This window comes from Ochotona princeps, chromosome 2, assembly GCF_030435755.1.
Source record: "Ochotona princeps isolate mOchPri1 chromosome 2, mOchPri1.hap1, whole genome shotgun sequence".
Lineage (NCBI taxonomy): Eukaryota > Metazoa > Chordata > Mammalia > Lagomorpha > Ochotonidae > Ochotona > Ochotona princeps.
Window position 1 is genome coordinate 709,909 of NC_080833.1, and position 13,897 is coordinate 723,805.

Below are 13,897 nucleotides of genomic sequence, written 5' to 3' on the forward strand. Positions count from 1 at the left end.
ACGGCTCCACGTGTGGGAACCTTCAACCACAAACCAGCAAGTGACGCAGCACGGTGACCTGGCGGCGCGGGGCAAGTGCCAGCCGCCCCACTTCCCACCCAGCTCCCTGCCTGCGGCCTGGGAGAGCAGTCAAGGACGGCCCAAGTTCCTGGGACCCTGCCCCTGCATGGGACTAGAAGAGCCTTCTGGCTCCTGGCTTCAGATCAGCTCAGCTCTGGCCGCGGCAGCCACTTGAGGAGTGAATCACTGGACAGAAGATCTTTCTCATTCTCTCTGTAAATTTGTCTTTCAATTAAAAAACAATAAATCTTTTGTAAAAAGTCTTTTTTTTTTAAGATGCCTTACGGGACAGTCCCATGCCCTCGTCCTGGAGCTGCGTGGCACTTGGCCACATGGCTGTTATTGCACAGGGTCTCCCTAGTTATTTTTTTATAAAAATAATATTCTCTAAATGTAATGGGCTCATTATTTTCAAATAATTTTATAAATATTTAGAAGATATTTGTTTGGACCCGGCACAGTAGCCTAGTGGCTAAAGTCCTAACCTTGAATGTGCCGGGATCCATGTGGGCGCTGGCTCACGTCCTGGCAGTACCACTTACCATCCACTTTCCCTGCCTGTGGCCTGGGAAAGCAGTCGAGGACGGCCCCAGACCTTGGGACCTTGAACCCACATGGGAGACCTGGAGGAGGCTCTGGGCTCCTGGCTTCAGATTGGCTCAGTTCTGGCCTTTGCGGTCACTTTATATCTGCCTTTCGAAAACAAAACAAAACAAGACAAAACAAAACAAAACAAAACCCCAAAGCACACCCGAGGGGCCAACATTGTGGCACAGCAAGTAAAATCGCCACCTGCGACAATGGTGCTGCCCCGAGTCCCATCCGGCTCCCTGCTGCTGCACCTGGGAGAGCAACAGAGCGTGGCCCACGTGCCTGGGCCCCTGCACCCGTGGGAGACTCACTGCACCCATGGGAAACCCAGAGAAAGCTCCTGGTGGAGCCCAGGCCGTGGTAGTCACGTGGGAGTGCCCCAGTGGGAGTAGTCCCTGGACTCCGCCTCCCTCTCCCTGCAGCTGCCTTGCAAATACGGAGATTTTAAACACCTACAACGCCTCACAGTGGGAGGCGCCGCCCAGCACTGCACTTCGCCAAGCTCCAGGACGGGACAAGTAGGCCAGCATGCACGGCAGCAGAAGCTGCACCCTGCAACAGGGCTGCCTCACACACACAGGGCTGCCTCACACACACAGGGCTCCCTCACACACACAGGGCTCTCTCACACACACAGGGCTCACACACACACACAGGGCTCCCTCACACACACAGGGCTGCCTCACACACACAGGGCTCACACACACAGGGCTCCCTCACACACACAGGGCTCACACACACACACAGGGCTGCCTCACACACACAGGGCTCCCTCACACACACAGGGCTCTCTCACACACACAGGGCTCCCTCACACACACAGGGCTCACACACACAGGGCTCCCTCACACACAGGGCTCACACACACACACACACAGGGCTCCCTCACACACACAGGGCTCACACACACACACAGGGCTCACACACACAGGGCTCTCTCACACACACAGGGCTGCCTCACACACACAGGGCTGCTTCACACACACAGGGCTCCCTCACACACACAGGGCTCCCTCACACACACAGGGCTCCCTCACACACACAGGGCTCACACACACACACAGGGCTCCCTCACACACAAAGGGCTCACACACACAGGGCTCACACACACACACAGGGCTCCCTCACACACACAGGGCTCACACACACAGGGCTCCCTCACACACACAGGGCTGCCTCACACACACAGGGCTCCCTCACACACACAGGGCTCACACACACAGGGCTCACACACACACACAGGGCTGCCTCACACACACAGGGCTGCCTCACACACACAGGGCTCCCTCACACACACAGGGCTCCCTCACACACACAGGGCTCCCTCACACACACAGGGCTCCCTCACACACAGGGCTCACACACACACACAGGGCTCCCTCACACACACAGGGCTCACACACACACACAGGGCTCACACACACAGGGCTCTCTCACACACACAGGGCTCACACACACAGGGCTGCCTCACACACACAGGGCTGCTTCACACACACAGGGCTCCCTCACACACACAGGGCTGCCTCACACACACAGGGCTCCCTCACACACACAGGGCTCACACACACACACAGGGCTCCCTCACACACACAGGGCTCACACACACACAGGGCTCACACACACACACAGGGCTCCCTCACACACACAGGGCTGCCTCACACACACAGGGCTCACACACACAGGGCTGCCTCACACACACAGGGCTGCCTCACACACACAGGGCTCCCTCACACACACAGGGCTCCCTCACACACACAGGGCTCACACACACAGGGCTCCCTCACACACACAGGGCTGCCTCACACACACAGGGCTCACACACACAGGGCTGCCTCACACACACAGGGCTGCCTCACACACACAGGGCTCCCTCACACACACAGGGCTCCCTCACACACACAGGGCTCACACACACAGGGCTCACACACACACACAGGGCTCCCTCACACACACAGGGCTCACACACACACAGGGCTCACACACACACACAGGGCTCCCTCACACACACAGGGCTGCCTCACACACACAGGGCTCACACACACAGGGCTGCCTCACACACACAGGGCTCCCTCACACACACAGGGCTCCCTCACACACACAGGGCTCCCTCACACACACAGGGCTCACACACACAGGGCTCACACACACACACAGGGCTCCCTCACACACACAGGGCTCCCTCACACACACAGGGCTCACACACACAGGGCTCCCTCACACACAGGGCTCCCTCACACACACAGGGCTGCCTCACACACACAGGGCTCACACACACAGGGCTCCTGTCATGCATGTTCCCGCCACGTTCAGGCTTCTGCCACACACAGTTCCCGCTGAAGTCAAAGAAAAATCCAGTCTTTTCCAGACTGGTCTTGAGAAAAACTGTATCACAAATAAATGTGGATGTTAACATTAAGCCGAAGCTCCTTGAGTGGCCAGCGTGGCCCGGGACACAAAGCTGCTGCGCCTGGCTGACCTGCTAAGTCTGCCATGCTCTGTGAGCGTAACCACGTTTCCAATATCCTACTGTTTGTTTGAACACTCCCACCTGGCAACTCCAGCTAAGTGCCAGCCATTTTCCCTAAGTATCTGCTCGACCCCTCTGAGACAAACCTGCAAACAGCCACAACTCTGCAGCCACCCTTTTAAAAGCAAAAAACGTGGGGCCTGGTGCAGTAGCCTAGCAGCAAAAGTCCTTGCCTTGAACATGCTGGGATCCCATATGGGCGCCAGTTCTAATCCCGCTTCCCATCCAGCTCCCTGCTTGTGGCCTGGGAAAGCAGTTGAGGACGCCCAAAGCCTTGGGACCCTGCACCCACATGGGGGACCCTGAAGAGGCTCCTGGCTGCTGCAGTCAGCTGGGGAGTGAGTCAGTGGATGGACCATCTTCCTCTCTGTATGTCTGAATTTCCATAGAAATAAATAAATAAATAAATATTTTTTTAAAAAGTTACCTGATTTATTTTCATCTACCAGAAAGGCCGTGACAGAGAGCTTGAGACTCTTCCATCCACTCGGCCCCTCCACAAATGCCTGCACAGCCAGGGCTTGGTGATGGGAGTCCCGGGGCGCACAGCAGGTAGCCAGCCGGGTAGTGGGGCAGCAGGCCTCGCCGCGCTGGGCTCGAGGGGCCCTCGGTCCCACACATGGAGGCGCCCCGCCCTGTTCCCCGCCTCGGCTGGGCAGACAGAGCAAGATGGAGGAGAGAGATGGGCACAGCAGAGCCGGTGCCCAACAGGAGCACACCTGGCAGCAGGGGGACAGAGCACATGAGAATCGCTGTGTGCACCCCGATACCACTACAACAGAACCCCGGGGCAGAAGCCCACAGCCGTCTCAACCCCGCCCTGTACCCCTCTCACCACCACAGCCTCCCGGGCAGGCCCCAGTGCCATCCTCCGCAGAGCTTGGCTCCCGTGTCAGCCCCGTCCCCATGAACAGCACCCGGCACCCAGGGCATGGCAGCCGAAGGGGTGGCAGACTGTCCCTTGCCATCACCCTGCCCTCCTGCTCCAGCCTGGGCGTTTCAAACTCCAGGGCAGACTCCTGCTGGCGCTCACGCCGCCAGGCTTTGCCAGCAGCAGACCAGGGTGCACACAGCACGGCAGCCCAGGCCTGCACCTGCCACGAGGGCCCCAGCGGGTCCCTAACTGACAGCTAAGTACTGAGGGGACAATGGAGACACAGCACCCCCCAGAAGCGTCTCCCGGCTCTGCCACTAGTCAGCAAACCAAAGACACAAAAATCAGGAAAAACTTAACAGCGCCAGCGCCAGGAAAAGAAAGGAATTTCTCTGAAAAAACACAAACTTCCAGGGGCACAAAGGAACAAAGATGCCCCAAGGGGGCGTGGTCCGGCTCCAGGCCAGGCCAGGCCAAGGCCGCTGGCCTCCTGAAAGCCACCTGCCCAGCAGCATCCTCCAACTACCCAGACACTCCCTGCAGGCCCCGGGAGCCTGTCCACCCCACTGAGCCCACGCACAGCCCGCACTGTCCAGGAGCCGACTTGCAGCCCAGCCAGCCCCGAGTGTCTCACAAAGCGTGGGGACCGGCTGCAGCACCCCACATGGGCGCCGGCCACTTCACAGTCGCCCAGCTCTGCCCGTGGGGCGTGGGAAGCAGAGCACAGCACCGGAGCCCGGGGCCCAGCACCCAGGGGGACCAGACGCAGCTTCGGCACGGCCCAGCCCCACCAATGTCAGCCAATCCGTTACCTTTGCCTTTGAAATAAGTAAATTAAGATATTTTTTAAGATTTTTTTTTAAATTTTTTATTGGAAAGTCAGGTACACAGAGAGGACGAGAGACGGGGGGACGATCCTCCATCCAACTATTCACTCCCCAAGTGGCCACAACGGTAGGAGCTGAGTCGATCCGAAGCCAGGAGCCAGGAGCCTCCTCTGAGTCTCCCACATGGGTGCAGGGTCCCATAGCATTGAGTTGTCCTAAACTGCTTTCCCAGGCCACAGGCAGGGAGCTGGATGGAAAATGGACCTGCCGGGATTAGAACCGTCGACCATATGGGATCTCGGCATGTTCAAGGCAAGGACTTTAGCCGCTAGGCCATCACACCGGGCCCGATAAACGTACTTTTAAAATTTTTCTGGGAAAGCAGCAGAGGATGGCCCAAAGCCTTGCAGCGCTGCACCCGCCTGGGAGACCTAGAAGAGCTCCTGGCTCCTGATCGGCTCAGCTCCGGCCGTTGCAGCCACTCAGGGAGTGAACCAGCAGAGAGAAGATTTTCTCCTCTCTCTCTGTAAAATCTACCTTTCCTATTCAAATAAATAAAACTTAAAAAAAGATTTATTTTTCTAAAATTTAGGAACTATTTTAAAATTTCTGTGCCGGGGCTGGCTTGGTGGCACGAGCAGAGGTGCTGCCTGTTACAGCAGTGTCTCATGAAGAAGGGCCAGCCCGCAGTGGACAGCCCACGGAGGCAGGGCCACAGCTGCCACTCACCCACAGGGGCCGGCCTCACAGTGGACAGCCCACGGAGGCAGGGCCACAGCTGCCACTCACCCACAGGGGCCAGCTAGCAGTGGACAGCCCACGGAGGCAGGGCCACAGCTGCCACCCCACCCAGGGCCAGCCCGCAGTGGACAGCCCGCGGAGGCAGGGCCACAGCTGCCACTCACCCACAGGGGCTGGCCTCACAGTGGACAGCCCACGGAGGCAGGGCCACAGCTGCAACTCACCCAGGGGCCAGCTCGCAGTGGACAGCCCGCGGAGGCAGGGCCACAGCTGCCACTCACCCACAGGGGCCAGCTCGCAGTGGACAGCCCGCGGAGGCAGGGCCACAGCTGCCACTCACCCAGGGGCCAGCTCGCAGTGGACGGCCCATGGGGGCAGGGCCACAGCTGCCACTCACCCACAGGGGCCAGCCCGCAGTGGACAGCCCGCGGAGGCAGGGCCACAGCTGCCACTCACCCACAGGGGCCAGCCCACAGTGGACAGCCCACAGAGGCAGGGCCACAGCTGCCACTCACCCAGGGACAGCCCGCGGAGGCAGGGTCACAGCTGCCACTCACCCAGGGCCAGCCCGCAGTGGACAGCCCACGGAGGCAGGGCCACAGCTGCCACTCACCCAGGGCCAGCCTGCAGTGGACGGCTTGGGCGAGGAGGCAGGGCCACAGCTGCCACCCCACCCAGGGGCCAGCCCGCAGTGGACGGCCCGCAGAGGCAGGGCCACAGCTGCCACTCACCCAGGGCCAGCCCGCAGTGGACGGCCCGCAGAGGCAGGGCCACAGCTGCCACTCACCCAGGGCCAGCCTGCAGTGGACGGCCCGCGGAGGCAGGGCCACAGCTGCCACTCACCCAGGGCCAGCCTGGCCTTCCAGCTCCTGTCCACGGCAGACACGGTGAGTGACCCAGAACAACCCTCTCCTCTTCCAGATGCCTCACTACCTCACCAACAAGTCCCTTTCCGAACCGTTTAAGCTTCCTTGGCTGTGCCCCCGTAAGCTGGTCACGCAGGGACGGTGTCGCGGTCAGCACCCACATCACTTAGTCCTGGTGCTAAGTGGCTCTAGAGGATGCTGGGGGACCAGCCCAGGTGGTGGGCCCCTGGCTCCTGGCTGCTGCCGTCACCTGGGGAGGGAGCCAACCTGTCTCTCGCTCTGTGCCTGGGCCAGCACTGGGCCACCCCTGCAGGAATTCCCACGGGGGAGCAGCAGGGGACAGCCCGCATGCTTGGGCCTCTGCACCCACGCGGGAGAACTAGGAACTCTTGGCTCCAGGGCAGCCAGTGAGCCAGCAGAGATCTGCACCTCTGTCTTTTCAACAAAAATCACTAAGTCTTTTCCAAGAATTCTTTTGAAAAACTAATGCCCTCAACATTCCAATAGGTTACAGAATTAACTCCAGTCTCCTCCTTGGAGTAACCGTAATGATCTTCCATCAGTGCCAACACAGGCTCACTTTGCGGACGGCGTGGAAAAGCGCTCCCTCCACCTGGCCTTCCCATCAGCTTCCAGGGAAGGCTCGGGGGGCAGCCCGGAGCACGCCAGTCCGCACGCACAGGTGTAAAGCAGGACGGGCACCCGGCCCACCAGGGGGCGGCTCAGGCCCAGCTCACGGGAGCCCACGGGAGCCCACAGGGCCCACGGGAGCCCACAGGGCTGGAAGCTTCAGCTACATCACACACCTTACTCAACAGCTTCAAAACACTGATTGGTTGATTGGAAATGCAGAGACAGAGCCAGGCAGCTCTTCCATCCAGTGGTTCACTCCCCACACAGCAATCGCCCCCGGGCAGGTGCAGCAGCTCCATCGGGGTCTCCACTGGCAGCCCACCCTAGAGTGCCTTCCCAGATCATCGGGTCAGCAGCCAGGAGCTGACATGGAAGTGGAGACCCGGGAAAGTAACCCAAGCTGCCACTTCATGTTCACTAAACCAAGCACCTCACCATAACACCCCAGGACCATCTCCATGGTGACCAAGCACCTCACTGGGGCACCCCAGGACCATCCCAGCTGACCAAACACCTCATTGGGGCACCCCAGGACCATCTCCATGGTGACCAAGCACCTCACTGGGGCACCCCAGGACCATCTCCATGGTGACCAAGCACCTCACTGTAGCACCCCAGGACCATCCCAGCTGACCAAACACCTCATTGGGGCATCCCAGGACCATCTCCATGGTGACCAAGCACCTCACTGTAGCACCCCAGGACCATCCCAGCCGATCAGGCACCTCACTGGGACACCCAGCATCCTGCAACCAGCTCCTCAACAAACACAAACCTGAAGGCAGAAGCTAGAAACCCTCCAACAGCGCCCCCCGGCCTCAGGAGCTTCCCGCACGGCGGCCTCCGACTCTGGCCCAGCCATATGGTGAGGCCAGGGAACACGGGAAAGATCCATTACCAATCCACCCGCTAAAGCCAAAGCCGGCGGGCAGCGAGAATTTAATCCAATTTACAGACTGACATGAGCCAAATCTCTTGAGCAGAGAGAAACAATCCAATAAAAAACTGTAAGTGCCAACATCGAGCTTCGAAAATAAGCCCAGCGCTGCTGAAGCGCCGGGCCCCTGCGGCCGGCCCTCGGGGAGCCGCCGGCAGGGCGCTGTGCGCGGGGCCAGCAGGGCGGGGGTCCCGCCTGCCCCGCACCCTAAGGAGAGCCAGCAGCACCCGCAGGGCTGGGAACCGGAAGCGCCCGCAGTGCGGCCACCGGGTGGGCCCCGAGCCCCGCACCCCCCGGAAGAGCGCGCAGCCGGCACCCCGGCCTCCCGGGGGGACCCGGGCCGGCTCCGCAGCCGCGGGGGCCTCCCTTCCACGCGCGCCCCGCACACTCGCCGCCCACGGCGGCGCGCGCCCCTCGGGCCGCCGACAATGGCCGCGCCGCGGGGTCGCCATCTTGGCCGCGCGCGCGGGCCGGGGTCGCCGCGGGGTCCCCCCTCGGCCGCGCGGGGCCGGCTCCCCGACCTCGGGCGGCGGGGTGCGAGGGCGGGCCGCGCCCGGGGCCGGGCCTGGGCGCACGGGGGGCTGCCGCGGCCCCCGGGGCGCGCCCGTCTTTGTTCTCGCGGCCGCGCTCCGAGCTGCCGCCGGGGCGCGCCCCTGCAGCCCGCCGAGCTGGGCCCGCGGGGCGCCGGAGCCCTGTGCGCCCGGGCGCGGCGCCGAGGCCCAGGGTGCCCAGGGTGCCCGGGGCGCCCGGGGTGCCGGCGCGGTGGGGGCGGGGAGCGCGCCCCTGGGGCCGCGCCGCTTTCCGGGGGGCCCCGACCGGGGTCCCGGCGCGCTCACCTCCGCGCCGCTCCAGGCTGCGCTGCGGGCGCTCTGCTCCGCGGCGCCTGCTCGCTCCGGCCGCTCCGCCCGGCTCCCGCCCGCGCCCGCCGCCGTCCGCCCCTCAGACGCCTCCGGCCATCGGGATGGGCGCGGCGCCCCTGCCCGCAGCCCGGGAAACCCCACGCGCCGCGTCACCGCGCACGCGCGGCCCCGCGGCGGCGGGTGCGAGCGCCTTAAAGGAGCCGCGCGGCCCCGGCCGGGGCGGGGTGAGCCTGGTGGAGGGCGCCCTGAGGTCGGATCCCCCGGGAAGGGGCGACACGCGCGTCTCGAGACGAGGCCGCGGAAGCCGGGTCGGCCGGGTCGGCCGGGTCAGGCGGACCACTGGTCCGGCTTGGCCCTGCCCTAGTTGCACCCCCTGCCCCTGCACTCGTGCAGGCCAGAGCAGGGAGCCCCAGGAGCTTGAGCCAGGATGCTTGGCACCCGTGGGCGCGTCTGTGTGCTGGAAGGGCCCACATCCCCGCCTCAGCCTGAGGGCCTGGGTCCTGGCCCAGGGGCCCCCATGCGAGGCCAGGATGGGCGTGCCCTCTGCTTCCCCGGGTGGGCCTGGGAGATGTCTCCAGCCCGCGGTGCAGGATACCCTGGAGTGACCGGATGCCCAGGATGCAAGGACCCACACTGTCACCATTCTGGCATCCCCCAGGGACGCCTGGAACCCTTGTTGGCCATGGTGCCCCCAGGGCCATGATCCTGGACTCCTGCCCAGCGCTCCCAGCCCACGACCAGATCCCAAGCCGGGGGGTGGGGGGGGGGGGTAGTTGTTCCTGGGTGCCTTGTGCTGGAGCCCGCCCCCTGCTCCTCACAGGGTGTCCTGGGCAGGAGTGTGGGTGAGTAGGGAGCTGTCCAGGCCAGCCTCAGGGAAAGCGTGGGATGTCAGGCAGGCAAGGCCCAGGGGCAGTGGGACCCCAGAGGGCTGGGTGGGAGCACACGCAGTTCCTCGGAGTCTGGCAGGCCTGGCCCGTGTCCTGTGCCCACCCACCTGAGGCCCAGGACGGAGAGAAGCTGGGGAGGTGGAGAGGAGAAGGGCCACCGTGGAGCGGGTAGGGGCATGACCTGCAGACCAGGGGAGCCCGGACACCCCAAACTCCGCACTGTACACTCTGGGCCAACCTGAGTTTGGGGGCTGCTGGGTCCCCTGGCTGGCCAGCAACTGCCGTCATGGCACAAGGGAGGGCCACATGGGCGGAGGCATGCCTGGGTCCTCCCACTGCCCTGGGCAGGGGGGGCCTATGTGTGTCCCTGTGTGTATGGGGGTGCAGGGGACGGACAGCAAGGGAAGGGGCAGGCCCCCAGGTCGCTCCCTGCCTCGAGCCCTCTAGCCCACACGTGTGCCCAGGGCACCTGTACGCTGGGCCAGGAGCTCCCAGCTCCCAGCCCTGGCCCCTCCCCAGGCAGATAAGAAACAGGCTGTCTCCTTTGCACCCCAGGAGAACTCTGCCCTCCCCACCCCAAGGCCAGCATCCAGGACAGAGGGGGTGGAGGACAACACACCCTTTCCTGGTGTGGGTCCCCCGGGGCCTGAGCCACACCCCACAGCCCCCCGACCCCGTGGCCAGCCCCGGGTCCGCAGGGAAGGCAGAGCTGCAGGGCGGAGACGCTGCCTGGCCTTGGCCCATTGCCCGCCCGGCCGCCTTGGCAGCTGGAGGAAGCTTCCAGGTGCCCCGCCCCACCCCACCCCCGTGGGCAGGAAATGGCCCAACGGGAAAGTCGGTCTTTGCTGGTCTAGGCTGTGAGTGCATGGGGCCAGGACCTGGCCAGCGGCCTGCCCACCAGGCTGAGGGGGCTTTGAATGGTCGGATGTTTGTGGCTGTCCAGGTCCCCGAGCGGGCCAGGCTGTGGCCACGGCCACTGCCAGTGGGGCAGGCCCTTTGCTCTTGCCCAGCACGGTCAGTCTCAGGCCTCTGGGTGGGCTGAGGGCAGGCCCTGCCTCCAGGCTAAAGGGGGAAGGGTGCCCGGGGAGCAGAAGGCCAGCGATGGAGGCCGACGCACAGGCTCGCAGCCTCCTGCCCTCACCCCTGCTTCCGCTGGCCCACCGGGCACCACCACAGGCATGGGCAGTGGCTGCTTCTAGGGGAGGGGCAGCAGAATCTGCCATTGGGAGGCCAAGTCAACTGCATGCGACTTCACGAAGGACACTGGCAGGCGTGCCCTGGCCACCGCAGACCTGGGCAGGTCCCGGGCCCTCTGGGCAGTGCAGGCAGCAGCATGTGTCCCCACACCCTCTCTCCAGCATGCTGCTTTCCTGAGGTCACTCACCCTGACCACAGAGGGTCAACCTTCCTGGGGCATCCCAAGACTTGGGAGCAGCCAGAAAGGAGGAAGAGCTGGGCCTGAGGCGTCAGAGGGGGCAACTCGCTCAGGCAGACACCTGGGGCAGACACCAGCCCCATTTCCTGCCCGGCATTGCAGGGGGTTGCTGCACGCTCCCCCATGCCCCGCCCAGCCCCCAGCCGCAGTAACCTTGGTTCATCCTGCAGGTTCCCCAGCTGCTAGCCCACCGGGCCTCCAGCCCAGACCTGTGAGCCACAGAGCAGGGATGAGGCCGGCCTACACCCAGCTGGGCCCCACCCTTGTTCTCCCGGGTCTGGACAGGTCACTTGGCCCAAGGTGTCCCCTGCAGGCCCTGGTGAGCTTGGGAATGGGGACACGCACGCAGCCTGCACACATCCCCCCAGGCAGCCAGGGAGAGGAGTAGCGGCCTCCCAGCTGGGCCTCACTCACCTGGGAAGCCAGGCCTGGCTGCTCCCCGGGGACACACAGTGGCTCTGCCCCGCAGGGAGCTGCCCCATCCCCATCGCCTTTCCCGGGGCAGCCCCCCAACACCTGACTACCTGTGCCTGCCCACGGACCTGTTGGCTGCAGCACCGTGCGGGGTTTCCGGCCACACGGGCCCTCATGTGGTGTGGACATAAGGACTCACTCTCTGTGGCCACAGACAACAGCCACAGTGTTTGTACAAAAAGGCAGACCCGGGCCCGGCGGCGTGGCCTAGCGGCTGAAGTCCTCGCCTTGAACGCCCCGGGATCCCATATGGGCGCTGGTTCTAATCCCGGCAGCTCCACTTCCCATCCAGCTCCCTGCTTGTGGCCTGGGAAAGCAGTCGAGGACGGCCCAATGCATTGGGACCCTGCACCCGCGTGGGAGACCTGGAAGAGGTTCCTGGTTCCCGGCTTCGGATCGGTGCACACCGGCCCGTTGCGGCTCACTTGGGGAGTGAATCATCGGACGGAAGATCTCCTCTCTGTCTCTCCTCCTCTGTGTATATCTGGCTGTAATAAAAATGAATAAATCTAAAAAAAAAAAAAAAGGGCAGACCCTGAGCAGAGGCCAAGGGCTGGGCTGGGCTGGGCAGGCGAGGAGGGAGATGAGGAGGCCCGTGGGGTGTGGGAGGCCCGTGGGGTGTGGGAGGCCCGTGGGGTGTGGGAGACCTGGAGCCCCAACACTGAAGCACCCAGAGGATGAGGAAGCCGAGGGGTGACAGGGCCAGCAGTGACAGGTGCTCTCCTGGGGAGGAGACAGAGCAGCCCTTCCTGCCTGCGCTGGGCACGTCCAGGGCAGCCCTGGCCCCCGGGCAGGCAGGGCCAGTGGGCAGTGACAGAATAGGGCAAGAGGCATGCTGGGACACTGGGGGGGGCTGAGGGGCTGAAGGTTCTGGGGGCAGGTGTGGGAGGCAGCCTCGGACTGGGCGCCCCACTGGAAAGGTACAGGGTCGGGGTGGACAGCTGGGCAGTCTGGGCCCACCAGCCCCAGAGAGAAGCAGGGGCTCACTGCCCTGAGCTGAGCCTGTGGGCCGAGACGCTCCCAGGGAGGTAGCTGGCCTTGACCCTGCCCAGACTCCAGCTCCAGCCCTGCTCTCCCCTGACCCCTCCTCACCCAGGACTGACCCAGGCTGCAGGGGCCAGAAGGGGTGGAGGTGGGGAGGAACCCTCCACCTCAAGTTCCATGGGAACTTCTTCCTCTCAGAGCTGCAACAGGAGGGCCTGGCCCCATTCCCCACAGCCCCCTGCCAGAAGTGGCCACCCAGCGGGGCAGAGGAGAGGGTCCCTGACCACCCCCAGGTGCTGGCCAGGGCTCCCAGCTGTCCTGGCCCGGGCCTGCAGGCCTCAGCCTCGGGCCGCAGAGTTGTTTGTGAGAAGCCGCCCCTCCTGGGAGATGACGCAAACACCGCCTGCGGGCACAGCCCAGGCGGCCCTGAAGCCCAGGGGCCCAGGCAGGGGCAGCAGGGCGCCTGCAGGCACCTTGTGCTATGGAAACGGTGGCCCCTGGGTGGCTGCAGGCCCTAGAGCCTTCTGAAATGACATCAGGCCAGGCCCTCCAGGGAGGGTGTGGTCTGCTGCCGCTCACACACAGCCCATGGCATCAGGGGCAGGCAGCGTCCTGCACCCCAGCCTGGGGTGAAGCCCCCACCACAGCAGAAGATGGCAGGACTTGGGGTGGGGGAGCACCAAAAACCCAGCTTCAGTCCCCTCTGAGCAGCAGCAGAGCAGAGCCGAACGCCACAGATGGTTCCCTCGAACCAGGTCCCCAACCCGAGAGCACAGGTCCTGGCAGTGACCCTGTGGGATGCAAAGGGAGGATCCACAGCCTGGGGGATGGGTGGGAGGCACCCCAGCCACCAGGGGGGAGGAGGATGGGTGGGAGGGGTCCCTGGCCCTGTGGGTGGGAGGGGTCCTTGGCCCTGTGGGTGGGAGGGGTCCCTGGCCCTGTGGGTGGGAGGGGTCCTTGGCCCTGTGGGTGGGAGGGGTCCCTGGCCCTGTGGGTGGGAGGGGTCCTTGGCCCTGTGGGTGGGAGGGGTCCCTGGCCCTGTGGGTGGGAGGCGCTCGGGCCCACTGGGGTCCTCAACAATTGCAGGACCCCCGGAATGAACCGTGAGGACCGGGGCTGCGAACAGGACCGGGGTCGCCGGGGTCGCCCTGCCGTGAGCTCCACCTCCCCTCACTGGGTTTGCGACCCCAAACGCCGGGCG

At 64.2% G+C, this 13,897-nt stretch overlaps 1 protein-coding gene across 2 annotated transcripts in view; it reads right to left on the bottom strand.

Moving 5' to 3' along the window:
• The window catches only part of GNB1 (G protein subunit beta 1), a 48,117-nt gene extending 39,085 nt beyond the window's left edge, over window positions 1-9,032 (bottom strand). The window contains exon 1 of one of the 2 annotated variants that reach the window (XM_058674260.1): window positions 8,893-9,032. The gene's annotated coding sequence lies outside the window, so the exon portion shown is untranslated. The remainder of the gene's footprint in view (window positions 1-8,892) is intronic. The other variant, XM_058674267.1, reaches the window with a different exon arrangement.
• Window positions 9,033-13,897: the final 4,865 nt, after the last annotated feature.